Below are 13,087 nucleotides of genomic sequence, written 5' to 3'. Positions count from 1 at the left end.
AATTTTGCGCGCATGTAATTTTTCCAATATGAAATGGAGGAAAAAAATATGAAAATAACCGAAACAGAAATCATTTAATGAAATGGCTTGAGAATCGATCAAAGTGGTTACCGTTCGCATATAGTACATGTTTCTTAATATATTTTTCCCATTGGGTGCTGCCGTCTAATTTGTGATTTGGAAAAATGAAATTTTCTCTATTGACACGTGTTTACACGCGTTTTTTTTTTATTAAACAGTTAAATTGTAAATTATCGATCATTATGGATAGGAAAAAAAAAACGATTTTCATCGAAACGATCAAACGAAATTAAAGAGAAAGAAACGGCCACCGCATTGGCATTGATCACAAATCGAAGTGTTTTGTCGCTTTCGAATGTTATGCCGTCGATAATGATGGTTCAAATGATTACTGTAATATAATAACTACATGAGAGATAAAAGAAGCGCAGAAGCCACACACACACACACAATATGACCCAGCCGGAAAGATAATAATTGAAATTAAAAAAAAGCGAAGCATATAAAATTGGTGCCGCATGTACGTGCGCCCGCTACAATTTTAAGTGAGCGCATATCATTGCTGTTGGCGATTTGTCTAAGTGGTTGACACATTGCCATTAGCAAGTGAAATGTTTAAAGTCGCCGTTTTCAATAGGCATTTAATAATGGCTTGTGTAAATGCTTCATTTGACACGATTGTTTTGTGTGAAAGGAAAATAGACATTTTAGTGATAAAAAAAAATAATAGAAAAAGAAAGAAAACAACGGCAGTCTCTATTGCAAACCAAAAAATGTGATAGACAGAGATAAAATCCAACCATATGCAAAACAGAGACAGAATATCAACATCTTAACAAGATCGTATATATTATATAGAATTTATGAATGGATTACGGTCTGGAAACTAGTCTAAGTCTATAAATTAAGAAAATTAATGATATAAAAGAGTATTTTATGCAGCGGATTCTTTTATTCTCCGTTTTCCACTGAGCGGCTCGGCTCAATAACTAACTGGACATCACTTTATCCTCTTTATCTTTCTGAATTTGTTTACCCATTCTGATTGCAATATTTGTGATTGATTGTGTAAATATTTTCTGCACTGCAAAAAGTGCACTTCGAAATGTTCACATGTCCGAGTGTGTAAATAATCCATTATGTTATTTCCATCCGTTTGCATGGACTGATGTTTGCGCACTCGTAACCAACAAAAGTACGATTTTTGTGAGATGAAGGCGCGCGTGTGTAAGCTATATCCAATGATGCATTTATAGAATCATTACGAATTGCGAACTTCGTTCCAATGTCATAGACTATGGCCAATTTTTTATCTTTATTACAATCGTCTTTGCACCATAAAATCAGCACTCTCATTAAGGTGTCTCTTTCTCTCTCTCACACACGATGTCGCTCTATGTGCATGCCGCGTACATACAACAAAACACGCACTATATATCAAGAATATGCGCTCGCGCTTTCGCGCTTGAATATGCAAATACCGGATTCTAGCACAAATCCAACGGGCCGTAAAGTTCAGATGAGCGGGCGCAATGGACGAAACAGCAAGCTAAAAAAATCACACATATTCAATGCATTTTTATGCTCACACCACAGTGACTGCCAAGTCGCCTTAATCAAAGATGACCAATTATAAGAGGCCGTTGTGTGTGTGTGTGTTTACCTTCTTTTTCTTATTTATTCATCGCATATTTATCTTAATAAAATACATTTCAAATGGCCATCGAACCAGTTATGCAAATCTTACAATGGATTCTACAAGTCGCGCATCACTCATATTTGTGTATCTCCAGCATAGGCATTTATTTTTTCTTTTAATCTCTGTTCGAATGATATATATAGTTGATATGGATAAATTTGCAATGCGATATCTTATCTAGTTTTGTTGGTTGATCCAGATCAACTATAAGTTGTGTTTCGAATATGGTTGATTGAGTCATTTTTTTTACACATCGAAAATAAATCACTTGATAATTCGCATTAATAACAGACATTTTCCCGGAGTCCCGGACCAGGCCAACGCAATGGTTTATGGAAGATACATCAAGTTTATTCAAACTGTCGCCGGTGTGTGTTTGTCATTACACGCACTTTTTGTGCGGTGGCTATACGGAACAAAACAAAAGAAAATGAATTAAAAAAAAATACTTCGCATCAGACATCCGCAAATATTATTATTGTTCTTGAGCACTTCATGTTTGTCCGTTGTTGTTTTTTAGTTTTCTTATTTTTCGATGTGGACAAACGCATCGAGAATAAATTAAATAATTGGACAGTTTTTTTCTCACATTTTGTGTCGGCTTGATGCACACATATATCTCTTGGTGGTAAAAATTTCATATACATCAAAGTCGGCGAGTTTGAATTTAAATGGGGGGAAAAAACCGACCCAACCACGATTATATATACACTTTACTGGAATGGGCCATTTACATTTTACAGTGCACCGTAAAGGAGATTGAATGATATTGAAGTCATACCATAAAACCTATGTATATCAGTCTACTTACCATTTCTGACGTTAACCTCATTCTGTCTCGGTTCTCTGTTCTACAATACTCTGTATGCTTTTTTTATTGTATATTATTATATAATTTTTGCATTAAATTATAGCAAACACTAAATTAAACGATCCACATTTTTTTAAACATGAAATAGGCATCAAAAGCACAAGAATTACATTCATGGAACAAGCTGCGCCCGCGCACTTCGCACATATAAAAAAAAGACATAGAGAGAGAGAGAGAGAGAGAGAGGTAGGGAGAAGAAAAAGAGAGAGATTTTTATTTGCGAAAAGGTCACGAAACTCATTCACACAGCCAAAAGACAGTTTGGAAACGAACTGGAAAGTCAATAGATTTTAAATCATAATTATGAGTCTAGAACATCAAATTAGCAATTAACTCATTTAAATGGCTTACTTATGTTTTTTGTGTGGTCGGAACGTAAAATTTGACTAACTAACTTTTTTTATATGTTAATTCTAATTTGAGAAATGGCATTGAGTGTGTGGATTGCTGGTTTGTTTTTTTATTATTTTTATTATTTGTTTCGTTTCATGCGAACACATTATCTCAGAATACGAATCAAAGACCGAGCAACCGACAAAAAAGGCAGCCAAATAAAAACAGCAAGCCAACATATTTCGACTTTCCAAAGATGGAAGATATGCATACAACTTGTTCATTCGTTTCCAAAATGTCAGCAATAAACAGACGCGATTTGTTTTCATTTCTAATTTTATTGATGAAATTGTTTTTTATACATACGAATTTCGAAATCCACTTGTTTTATTTTTTCAGCTGAATGGATCAGCATCATTAAAAAATTGGATTTTTGTATCAATCGAATTCTCTTTTGTGTATCAATTCAGATTTATAGATGAAATGACCATCATTTCATTGGCTTTTGTATTGTAAATTGAGATTGAAACAGACAAAAAAATTAACCACTCGTTACAATCCGCTATGTTTCTTGTTTTGTTCGCTCTGGAATCTTAGTTGTGCGAGATTCATTCGTCGTGAATTTCACGATGACGCACATGAGATATTCTTGATAAACGAATTTATGCTCACATACACAAAAAAGACCCATTAGAATACATTTGTTACAGTTTAATTTATGTATGTATTTCTTTTACAAAATCATCATACATTTACCGTAATAAAACATAAAACAATTGCAACTTTGATGCTGCTTCAACCGTGCACATATCGTCGAATTTTCACACTGCAAAAATTTGTTCGTTTTTTTGTCTGCTCGTCGCCAATTTTTCTCAGTTAGAATCTTGTGTGTTTGTGTATGTAACAAAATAACATAGAAACTCGCGATTAACATTTGTTTTGCTAAATTACTTCGTACAAGATGCCGATGAATTATGCATTGTATGCAATACAAAGACACACACACTCACAATCGCTTTGCACAAATCCAAATCCCAAAAAGTGTTCACAAAGACATTTGTATGCTGATTAGAGTGATGAGCATACATACACTGAACAAAGTGCGATGGGAATAGCTGAGATTCGAAGAGAATGAAGATGCGACAGAAAAACGAAGAGCAAAAAATACGAGAATAGAATCTTTTCCCGCCATGCGGAAAACGAAAAACATAGACAAACGGTTTGGAAAAAAACGGTTTTTCGAATATTTTCGTAAAATTCTACATACATATGCGCTACAAAGATGAGAACATCTTGAACTTGTTTGCACTCGTTTTGTATGATCGAAACCATTTAAGTCATCGATTCAATACCAAATGCACAGAACACACGGCGCATCGACTGTGGAATGACATAGTTTTATACACATGTTTTTTTTTAATTGTACTTTGCTAATCTTTTAAATATGATCGACCGTTACATCGACGCTTAAGCTTATTATAATGTCATGAAAGAATCCAAACACTTTAATCTCTGTTGGCATTTGCATTGGCGACAACGAAGACGACTACTTTCCATAACAAACATTATTCGGTATTTCTACTCGGCGTTTTCCTCTTCTTTCTTTCATTTTCTGCTGAAATGAAAGAAAAAAATATCAATGAAGAAAAGTTGCAATCATTCCACGAAAATTGCAAATGACTTTGCACCAATCTGTTTAATAAACAAAGAGACAAACAGTGTGAGCGAGTGAGCGTTAAAAGATAGAAATGCGAGAGATGGTGAATGCAGCCATTAAAAATCATAAAAACATGTAAATATAAATCATGTTAAAGGAAATGACAGGTTTGAAGTAATAGTTAGAACAAAATAAATAACATACCAGTATTTACATATGCTCTCAATGGAAAACTGTATACATTCATGACGAGATAACAACGACAACATCAAGAACGAAGTGTTTTCAGAGCAGCGCTCAGAGTGAGAACCATTCAATATATTCGTGTTTTACACAGAACCTACATTCATTATAATAATTGTATTAATTAAATGATTAAAGTGTGCAACTCTGTCTCATTTCCATTTGTTGCTGTATGTAGTTGGACTGATATCTGTGCCCATTTGATATGCATCAATCCCGCATCAACGATGCGTTGCGAAAAAAAAAACACAAACACAGCGCAGCCCCAGTGACAACGAAATAAAAACGGCTGTTTATGAATTTTAAATGAGATTCAAGTCATTTTGCTGCTCAACGAAAACAATTGAAATAAATTGATCGTGTCCTATTTGCACCATGCAAAAGACAATGAGTTTTCATTTTACTCAAAAATTATTCACGCACGAAGTTGTCGGAGCTAATGTGTGTATGTGAAAATTGCATGTAACTTAATTTGAATATGAATATTTGTATGCGTTGTGTCTCGAGCGTCTCGAGAGGAAAAGGTGTGTCGAAGGATCAAAACCGCTTTCAGCAATTTATGAATGCAATAAATATTAAAACAAGTCGTCGTTTTGATGTGATGCCCATTGAGAGAGCATCAATCTATATTTCGACGGCATAAATCCACAAGAATGAATGTGTCAATGTTTTATTGTTTATGATCCAGAACGAATATAACATGCACACACACAAAAGTCGTCGATGAAAGAAAGCACATGAAATCAATCATTCGTGCACTGTGGGGCAATAAAATCGATCGTGCTCGCACACATCCACATAATTCTTGGTAATCGTCGATGTGGGCAGGCAGTCAAAGTAATTAATTTTTTTTTCATTTTCCATCTTCAAAACCATAATAAATATTTTGTTTAGTAAAACCATTCTTTTCAACGTAGCAGTTTTATGATCGGTTTGTGTCTTAATTGAATCGATTATTATCATCAACATTGAGAACGTAGAAAAGAATGTTTGTTGTTTGCAAATTGCGATTCGCTGCATATGTATCAGAATCAAAATTATAGCATTTGATTAGGAAAACTATTAATTTTCATTCGATTAAATTGGAATTTAGATCGCGTTTTGGCGATTCAAGTGAAATTCAAACATAAATCCAAAAACGATTTTTGTTGTATGGCGCGCGAGCCGTTTCTCGCGGAAACGAGCGATGGAGTAATTTAAAGGCCTTTTGGCGGTATTGCACATGATCATTTCTATTTTACTGTTCGTCTAAATTTAATTATTTCGGTTTAGCATCGAATGCGAATGAACGAGAGCGTAAGCGGACATGTATGCGCGTGATTTCTCTCTCGCTCGAATTAAATGAGAAGAATGTAATTTGTGTGCAAAATGCCGTAATAAATGAATCAATGTAAACAAACGTACACGGTTGTTGCCTCACTGGCGTACACTCAAGTTCCGTTGGCCAGGAACAAATGGTTTGTGTGCACAAATTGCTATGTAGCAAGAAGTTAAACATTCAATTGATTTGCCGTTGTGGTGTTTCCTCATCTTCACACAACAGTGCTGTGTTTTTTGGTGTGTTTATTTCTTCTATTTCGTATTTGGTATCGTCTTTGAGCAAGGCTTTCTCGGTTGTTAGTGCTGCTGTTTACACACATTTCTGTTTTCTTCTTCTTCTTCTTCTTCCTTGAATCGTTGTGTATATGTGTTTTATTATCGTTAACTTTGATTCGCTGTTATTTCAATTTAAATATGAGCAAAAACACCGTTATAATGCCTGGTGTTGGTGAATATATTTAATTCATTTCTGTCGCTTGGCTTCGTTACACACAATGTATGGTACATCCATAAACTCAACTCTCTTAAATCTGCGCTAAATATACCGAGATAGATAAAGACAGAGAGAAAAACAAGCGAGAGATACTTCTTTCCAGTGCAATCGTGTGCCATGGCAAAATACAGTCCGTACAAGCGGCATATGTGCTGATCGTAAATGATTCTGTAACTACTGCTGCTGCTGCTGTTGTTGTTTTTTCTTCATTTCAATGATTTTTTCTCTTTATTTTGATGGTTTTTTTTGTGTGTTTTGGCGTATAAATTTTTGTGTCTCTTCGGTTACACAAAAAAGTCTGCTACGAAGAATATACTACTTTATGTGAACGATGAATGGATGGAGCGTACTCCGATTTAACGTGTGTATGTACTTCGATCTCTGTGTGATATGTTTGTTGACCGGATGGAGAAATTTTCCGTTTTTTCTGGAAAACACACCAATGTGAGATAGAGATACAAACGTTGGGCACTGGGTATGTGTGTGTGTGTGTGTGTGAAGAGACATAATTACAGTGTACAGCCACAGATCGATCATGATTATCTACGCTGATTATTACCTTAACTAACGTTCTACATATTTATTTGTTGTGTATTTGCCAATGTAAACGTATGAAACATACCGTCACATTGCGACCGCAAGAAAGAGCCGTTCACGAGCAAGTGAAGAGATATATACAGGGAGAGAAAGACAGTGCACGTGAGAGTGAAGAGAAAAATGAAGAAATAAAAGGCCTAAATAAACGGTGATTTTATTAGACGATAACATCGACGTAATCGTGCAAAACCCAGAAATGTAACATTTTATCAATCTCTTACACACTTAATAATGTGAATGTGTGTGTGTGTGTCACTCACGTCCGGCCCGTTGAACTGGCAGACATCTGTTGCACTGTCGCTGAACGTGCGGTTCCTCGCAAATGAGTGTATTTTGTGCAATTGTCTCAATTTGTATAAAATAATTATTTTTTTTTTTAAATTCCGTTAGAAGTGTATCATTCTGTTCTCATCGAATACTGTACACCATTCGTTTGGTGTGGGTTTTTCTTTTTTTCTATCGTTTATCTAATTTCAAAATGTTGTGTTAAAAAGCTGTGAAAAATTCAATGATCTCAAATTGGCTGCAATTTTCAATGATTTTCACACTAAATACTCTCAATTAAGCAACACGATTTTATCCATTTTAATGGCAATTTTCTTCCAATGTAAATGACGATGTCACTCTTTTCTTCTCCTCGTTTCTCTTCTCTTGAGATGCAAATGACGACAAAACATTTATGCTTATACCGTAATGCTAAACTGTATGGGACGGTCAATTGAAATTTAATCACAAATTTAATTGAAATCATGATTAATGATGTAAAACCAAATCAATTCAAGTTGAAGAAAAAAAAATGTTCCTCAACCACAGCGATATTATCTGTAATGTGAGCATTTAACTGCGCAACTGGAATATTAGTAAGAATATGGTCTGCATTTATGCCTTTTTTGCTATCTTCTAAAGAGGTAATAATTGAGTTCATATAATGAAATAGACTGAAATTATCATATGTAATCACACACATTTTATGACATGATTGAATGAAAAAGGAGAAAGAATGAGAGTGAGAGAGAGAGAGAAACAGGTAGAAAAACCGTCATATTAATAATTGAGGTGCGTTGGATGCACATGGCGGGGCAACGCAGAGAAAACGGTGCTTCGTGGTAAGTGTGACGGATTTTCATCGTGTATCTTTTGAACGGTTCATCTGAGCTCGAATGTAATTTTCAGGGGGCTCACATTTGTTTCTACAGTCCATTTTTTCCGTCTGGTTTTTTTTCTTCTTTATTTATTCACTCGTTCATAGTCACTGATATGCCATTTGACTTCCTGTGTTCAGTGTGACAATCGGTACACTAATGAACAAATACAAAACCGAGTAGTAGGGTTATGCATAACCACAAAAACCACGACATTTAAATCATTAACATCATAGGCGCTCTTTTTCACAAATCTTCTGTAATTAGACGCATAAATTTGCAAAGAAGAAAAGAGAAAAACACATCAATGGTTGGAAACGTGCTTATGAGCAAAAGTGTTGTGCACCATCAGCAAAACTTTAGTACGCTTCTTTTCTATTTTGTCAGAGAATATCACTGAAAATGGCTGTGGTTGGTAATTTTTATTTTTTGTTCCGTTTCTACACATTTACATGACGCGCTCTTCTTCATCATTTTCTTACTTGTTTCACTCGATCTCCTCCGTTTTGTTGCCATTTTTCTTGTGGTGTGTTTGTGTGCGTGTGTCTGTGTGTGCATGTTTTCGACCAAATTAGCTTTGCGATTTTATGTTCAACAAACTGTGACCAATTAAAAAAACACAAAAACGAAAAGAAAGAACTGTACGCGCGCGATCACACAAAAATGGAGAAGATCATCATCATCATGATAATGTGAGAGAAAAGACGCTTTAAAATATAGTCGATGCAGCTTGTACTCGTCTTCTTTCTTTTCTATTCGGCAGTTTTCTTTCTTGTTACGATTCAGTTAGCACTCATCATCGGTTATTCTTATTTTGTTGTTGTTTCTCATTTGTTTTTCGTTTTTCTTTTTATATTTTTTGGTGCGTTTTTCGCACTGTCTGACAAAACTATTTTACCAAATCCATCATGAGAATATATGTGGTGTTTCTCGATCGTTTTTTTATTTGCGTTTCAGTTGAACAAGTGTTTGCATTTGGCTTAAATACATACAAAAATGCTGTGTATCGCTTGACTGAGCATCGAACACCGAACACGAAATCGATGTCTGGAAAATGAAATGAGAAGCAAATCAAATATAACATAAACAGAAAAACTACAAATCGTCTTTGAAGAAGAAAAAAAGAGACCAGAGAACACTGTCGTATACGCAGAAACTTTCCTTTTTGCGTGTGAATTTCACAAGTTCTATTGTTTTTGGTCAAATCGCATTCTCTGAATCGAGCGCACACAATAAACAAAAAAACACAAAATTAAATCGCTTTTTTGTTGTTATTTTTCTTGTGTCGTTTTGTTAATTATTCCATTCAGTTTGTCTTTTTGTTCGTTTATTTTTCACAAATTAGAACCGAACTTAAGCATTTGTGTGCTCGGTTTTAAATGGCCGTTTGTCCCGGTATTTATCATGATTTCAAGATTTTCTCGATTTTATAGAAAACGGCCACAATTCTTTGTGTCTGTCTGTCTGTCTGTCTGTCTCTGCATATTTTTTTTTATATCTGCTTCAAAAATGTTGTTTTTGATGTAACTTTTTATGTGCGATTCAGACGATAACAATCTGATAGCGTCGTTCATGCGATTCAGAAATTCTATTACAACGAATGCGAATTGTGTGTGTGTGTTTTTTTTCTTCTGTTTTTCATCAATGTAATTGGATCAATTTTGTTATGTTGTACGGTGTGTGTGTGTGTGTATGTGTTTGCGTTTTTGTCTCTTTCTGGCCCCTTTGCTTCGAATCATTTGGTTGATGGCCATGCTTGGAACGGTTGGCAAAATAAAAGTGTATGTTCGTTTTGCAGGATTGTTTGCGTGTTTGCAAGGCATTTATCGTGTGTTGAAATGGGAGACATTCGAATCGAGAATTGCATAGAATCATTTTACTTTGACGTTCAATAACCTTCAGCGCAATTCATGTAACGAACATTTCAACTAATCACATTGAATCCCAAACTCTTCTGCTCACTCTATTCTGCACATTCACAATCTTTCTCCTTTAACCACATCGATCCTCATCTTGAGCGCGTGTCCACATTTTCAAAATGGATTTGAACGTAAGCAAGAGACACTTTGCAATTGACGCGATTCGGTGATGCGATAATTATGAATGATGATGTATTTCCCGGCCGAACGGGATCAATAATTGTCAGCACGAACACAAATCAATCGATTTTAAAGAACCATCAAGTGAATAGTTTAATAGTAGATTTTCTAATTGTCATTATCGCTTCAAACTCGACCGGTTGGATAAACGGTTGCGGATCTTGAACAAAAAAGAAGAAGAACATTGCAATACATCATATATCGATAGTAGAATAGATTCTTTAAACCACTTTTTATAGAGCGCACAAACAAGTCAACAAGTGATGGCACTAAGTGCGACCGGGACACTCTCATGCGTGTGGAAATAATGCGCATCGCTCTGGGAAACAAAACACTTAAGTTACTTCAAGAGAGAGAGAGAGAGAGAGAGAGAGAGAATACCGAGCATATCATTTACATTCTTTCTAATTTTCCTTGCACTAAGAGGTGTAAATCGATCAACGTTGCTGTATTGAGCAAGCTTGTCTTTTGTGTATACATTTCTTTTTTTATGTGCAAAAATCCGTTGATTTTTCTTTCGCTTTTTTTTCAACATTTCGCACAACAATTGTAATTATTTTTGTCGGGTTAACGACTTTAGAACAAGTTATTAGAAAGATCGAAAGAGAGAGAGAGTGAGAGAGAGTTGGAAAGAGTACTAAGTAAATATGAACTATTTTAATTAACTGTACTCACATATCCCTTAGAGTGTCTGTACACCCAAGCATATTATTACTTTGTAATACAATTTGTTGTTTTGTTCGTTTGCGTTCCGTCAAAAGAAATGAAAAGTTTTATTTCTGCGTTTTTTATCCATTGAGTGTGCCTGAGTACGTGTGTAAATCGTGTACACGTAAAATATTAAACTGAGACGATTGTCTTTGCAATGTGAAAAGTTGGCTTTTTTTGCTAACGACTTTGGTGGCTTGATTTCGCTTTTCATCTGTTACCGCACCCAAGTTAAGCGCAAATGCGTAGAGAAATATTTTACTATCGTTATTCACGTTTTTTTTCTTCAATTGCATTTGAGCGATTTTGTCTCTCGCTCTGTATATGCGTCTGCTTCCAGGTCGCCTGACAACTGATAGTATAATAGCACCCATCACACCAATTCGAATCGCACCAATGAACAATTGAACCGGCAAACAAACAAAGGCCATTAAAATCAGCGCACCACCACTTTCATTTATATCGAAAAGAAAAGCGAAAATTGCTCACATTTCGATCATCGTTTCGAAAACATTACAATAAAAGAAAGAAAGAAAGAAAATTTATTATTTAAAAACATTTTTCAGTTCAGCGCATTAAAATTGGACGGAGCGTGCGCGTGATCGTGTTTTGGCGCACTAGCGCTTCGCAAAACAATAAATTAATAAACAATTTTTTTTTCTAATTAAAACTGAAGAGTAGTGCATTCATTTTTTTTACATTTCATTTTCAAATGACTCAGCAATATATTTGATCTCATGCCGATGGTAAGCAGCACCAAATGCCAAAACAGAAGCACTTTCGTGCTCACGACTCCTAACCTCGCGCGATCTCTCAACATCATTTACACCTTTCGTCTTACCTAACTTTTAGCACAGTGTGCGATGGCAACTAAAAGAAGTTTCATAATTGCATAAAATCGCGCATCATTTTGTCTCAAAACGAAAATTTCATTTGTAGCACGATCTCATGGCAGCTGCCGAAATTCACTTTCTTCACAAATTGCAAATTGCTTAATTCTATCGATAATTTCAATGGACGAACAAATCGGTCCGGAAGTTGGACCTCCTCCTTTTACATTACTTTTAACTGGTTGCTTTATGACACCATTTGAATCGGACACAATTATAAAAGTGCTTTTACTCTGGAGAGAGTGAAAGAAAGAGATAAACCATATGATTATAATAATTCTCTTTTGTTATCGCCATATCGACCGAAACACTTTCAATTAACATTATTTTGACACATAAAAAGAAGGTAATTTTACTTGGTTAGCCCTTTAATTATGCAAGCGACGACCACAAATTATTCATTAGACATATCAGTTTAAAAACCATCTAAATTATAAATTAATGCTAATAAAATTATGATTCAATTCATCAAGTTAAAACCAGTAGCAGAGAAAAATGTATTATGAATTTTCACTGTCGATTTATCTGCGGCAAATCTGAAAATTTCAACGCGCAATTTCATTGTGAAATTTCAATAAAAGCCCCGACGCAATTATGTTTTTTCGTTCGTTCAGCGAAACAAAGTCGTCTAAATCCGGAACTAAAGAAAAAACAATATTATTTTATGATGACGGCACTGTGTGTATATCATAATTTAAAACCATTCTGCGAAGTAGATGCGCGCACGCCGAACAAAGAATAGATGCTTCAGCTTTGCGAATTGTTCATGATACCGTAAGATTTCATCAAGAAGAAAAGCTATTTTCCAAATAAAAAAAAAACAAGTAAAATGGCAATAAAACTTGTGATTGTGTGTGTGTGAATGCGAGAAGAAAATTAAAGCAGAATACGTGGCCTTAGAAGAATGGCAAATGTGTTTGCTTTGATGATGGTTTAAAAAGATCACTTATCTCTTTCATTTGTTTACTGCTTCGTCTTTTGAGCTGAAACTAACAAAAGAATATTTCGAACGCG

The 13,087-nt window shown here is 35.0% G+C and overlaps 1 protein-coding gene across 3 annotated transcripts in view; it reads left to right on the top strand.

Moving 5' to 3' along the window:
- Positions 1-13,087, top strand: part of LOC116347023 — a 38,846-nt gene that overhangs the window by 17,117 nt on the left and 8,642 nt on the right. The window lies entirely within an intron of this gene.

Source organism: Contarinia nasturtii, unplaced genomic scaffold (genome assembly GCF_009176525.2).
Source record: "Contarinia nasturtii isolate CC-2019 unplaced genomic scaffold, AAFC_CNas_1.1 Cnas_scaffold_129, whole genome shotgun sequence".
Taxonomy (NCBI): domain Eukaryota; kingdom Metazoa; phylum Arthropoda; class Insecta; order Diptera; family Cecidomyiidae; genus Contarinia; species Contarinia nasturtii.
This window is presented reverse-complemented; position numbering and strand designations above follow the sequence as displayed.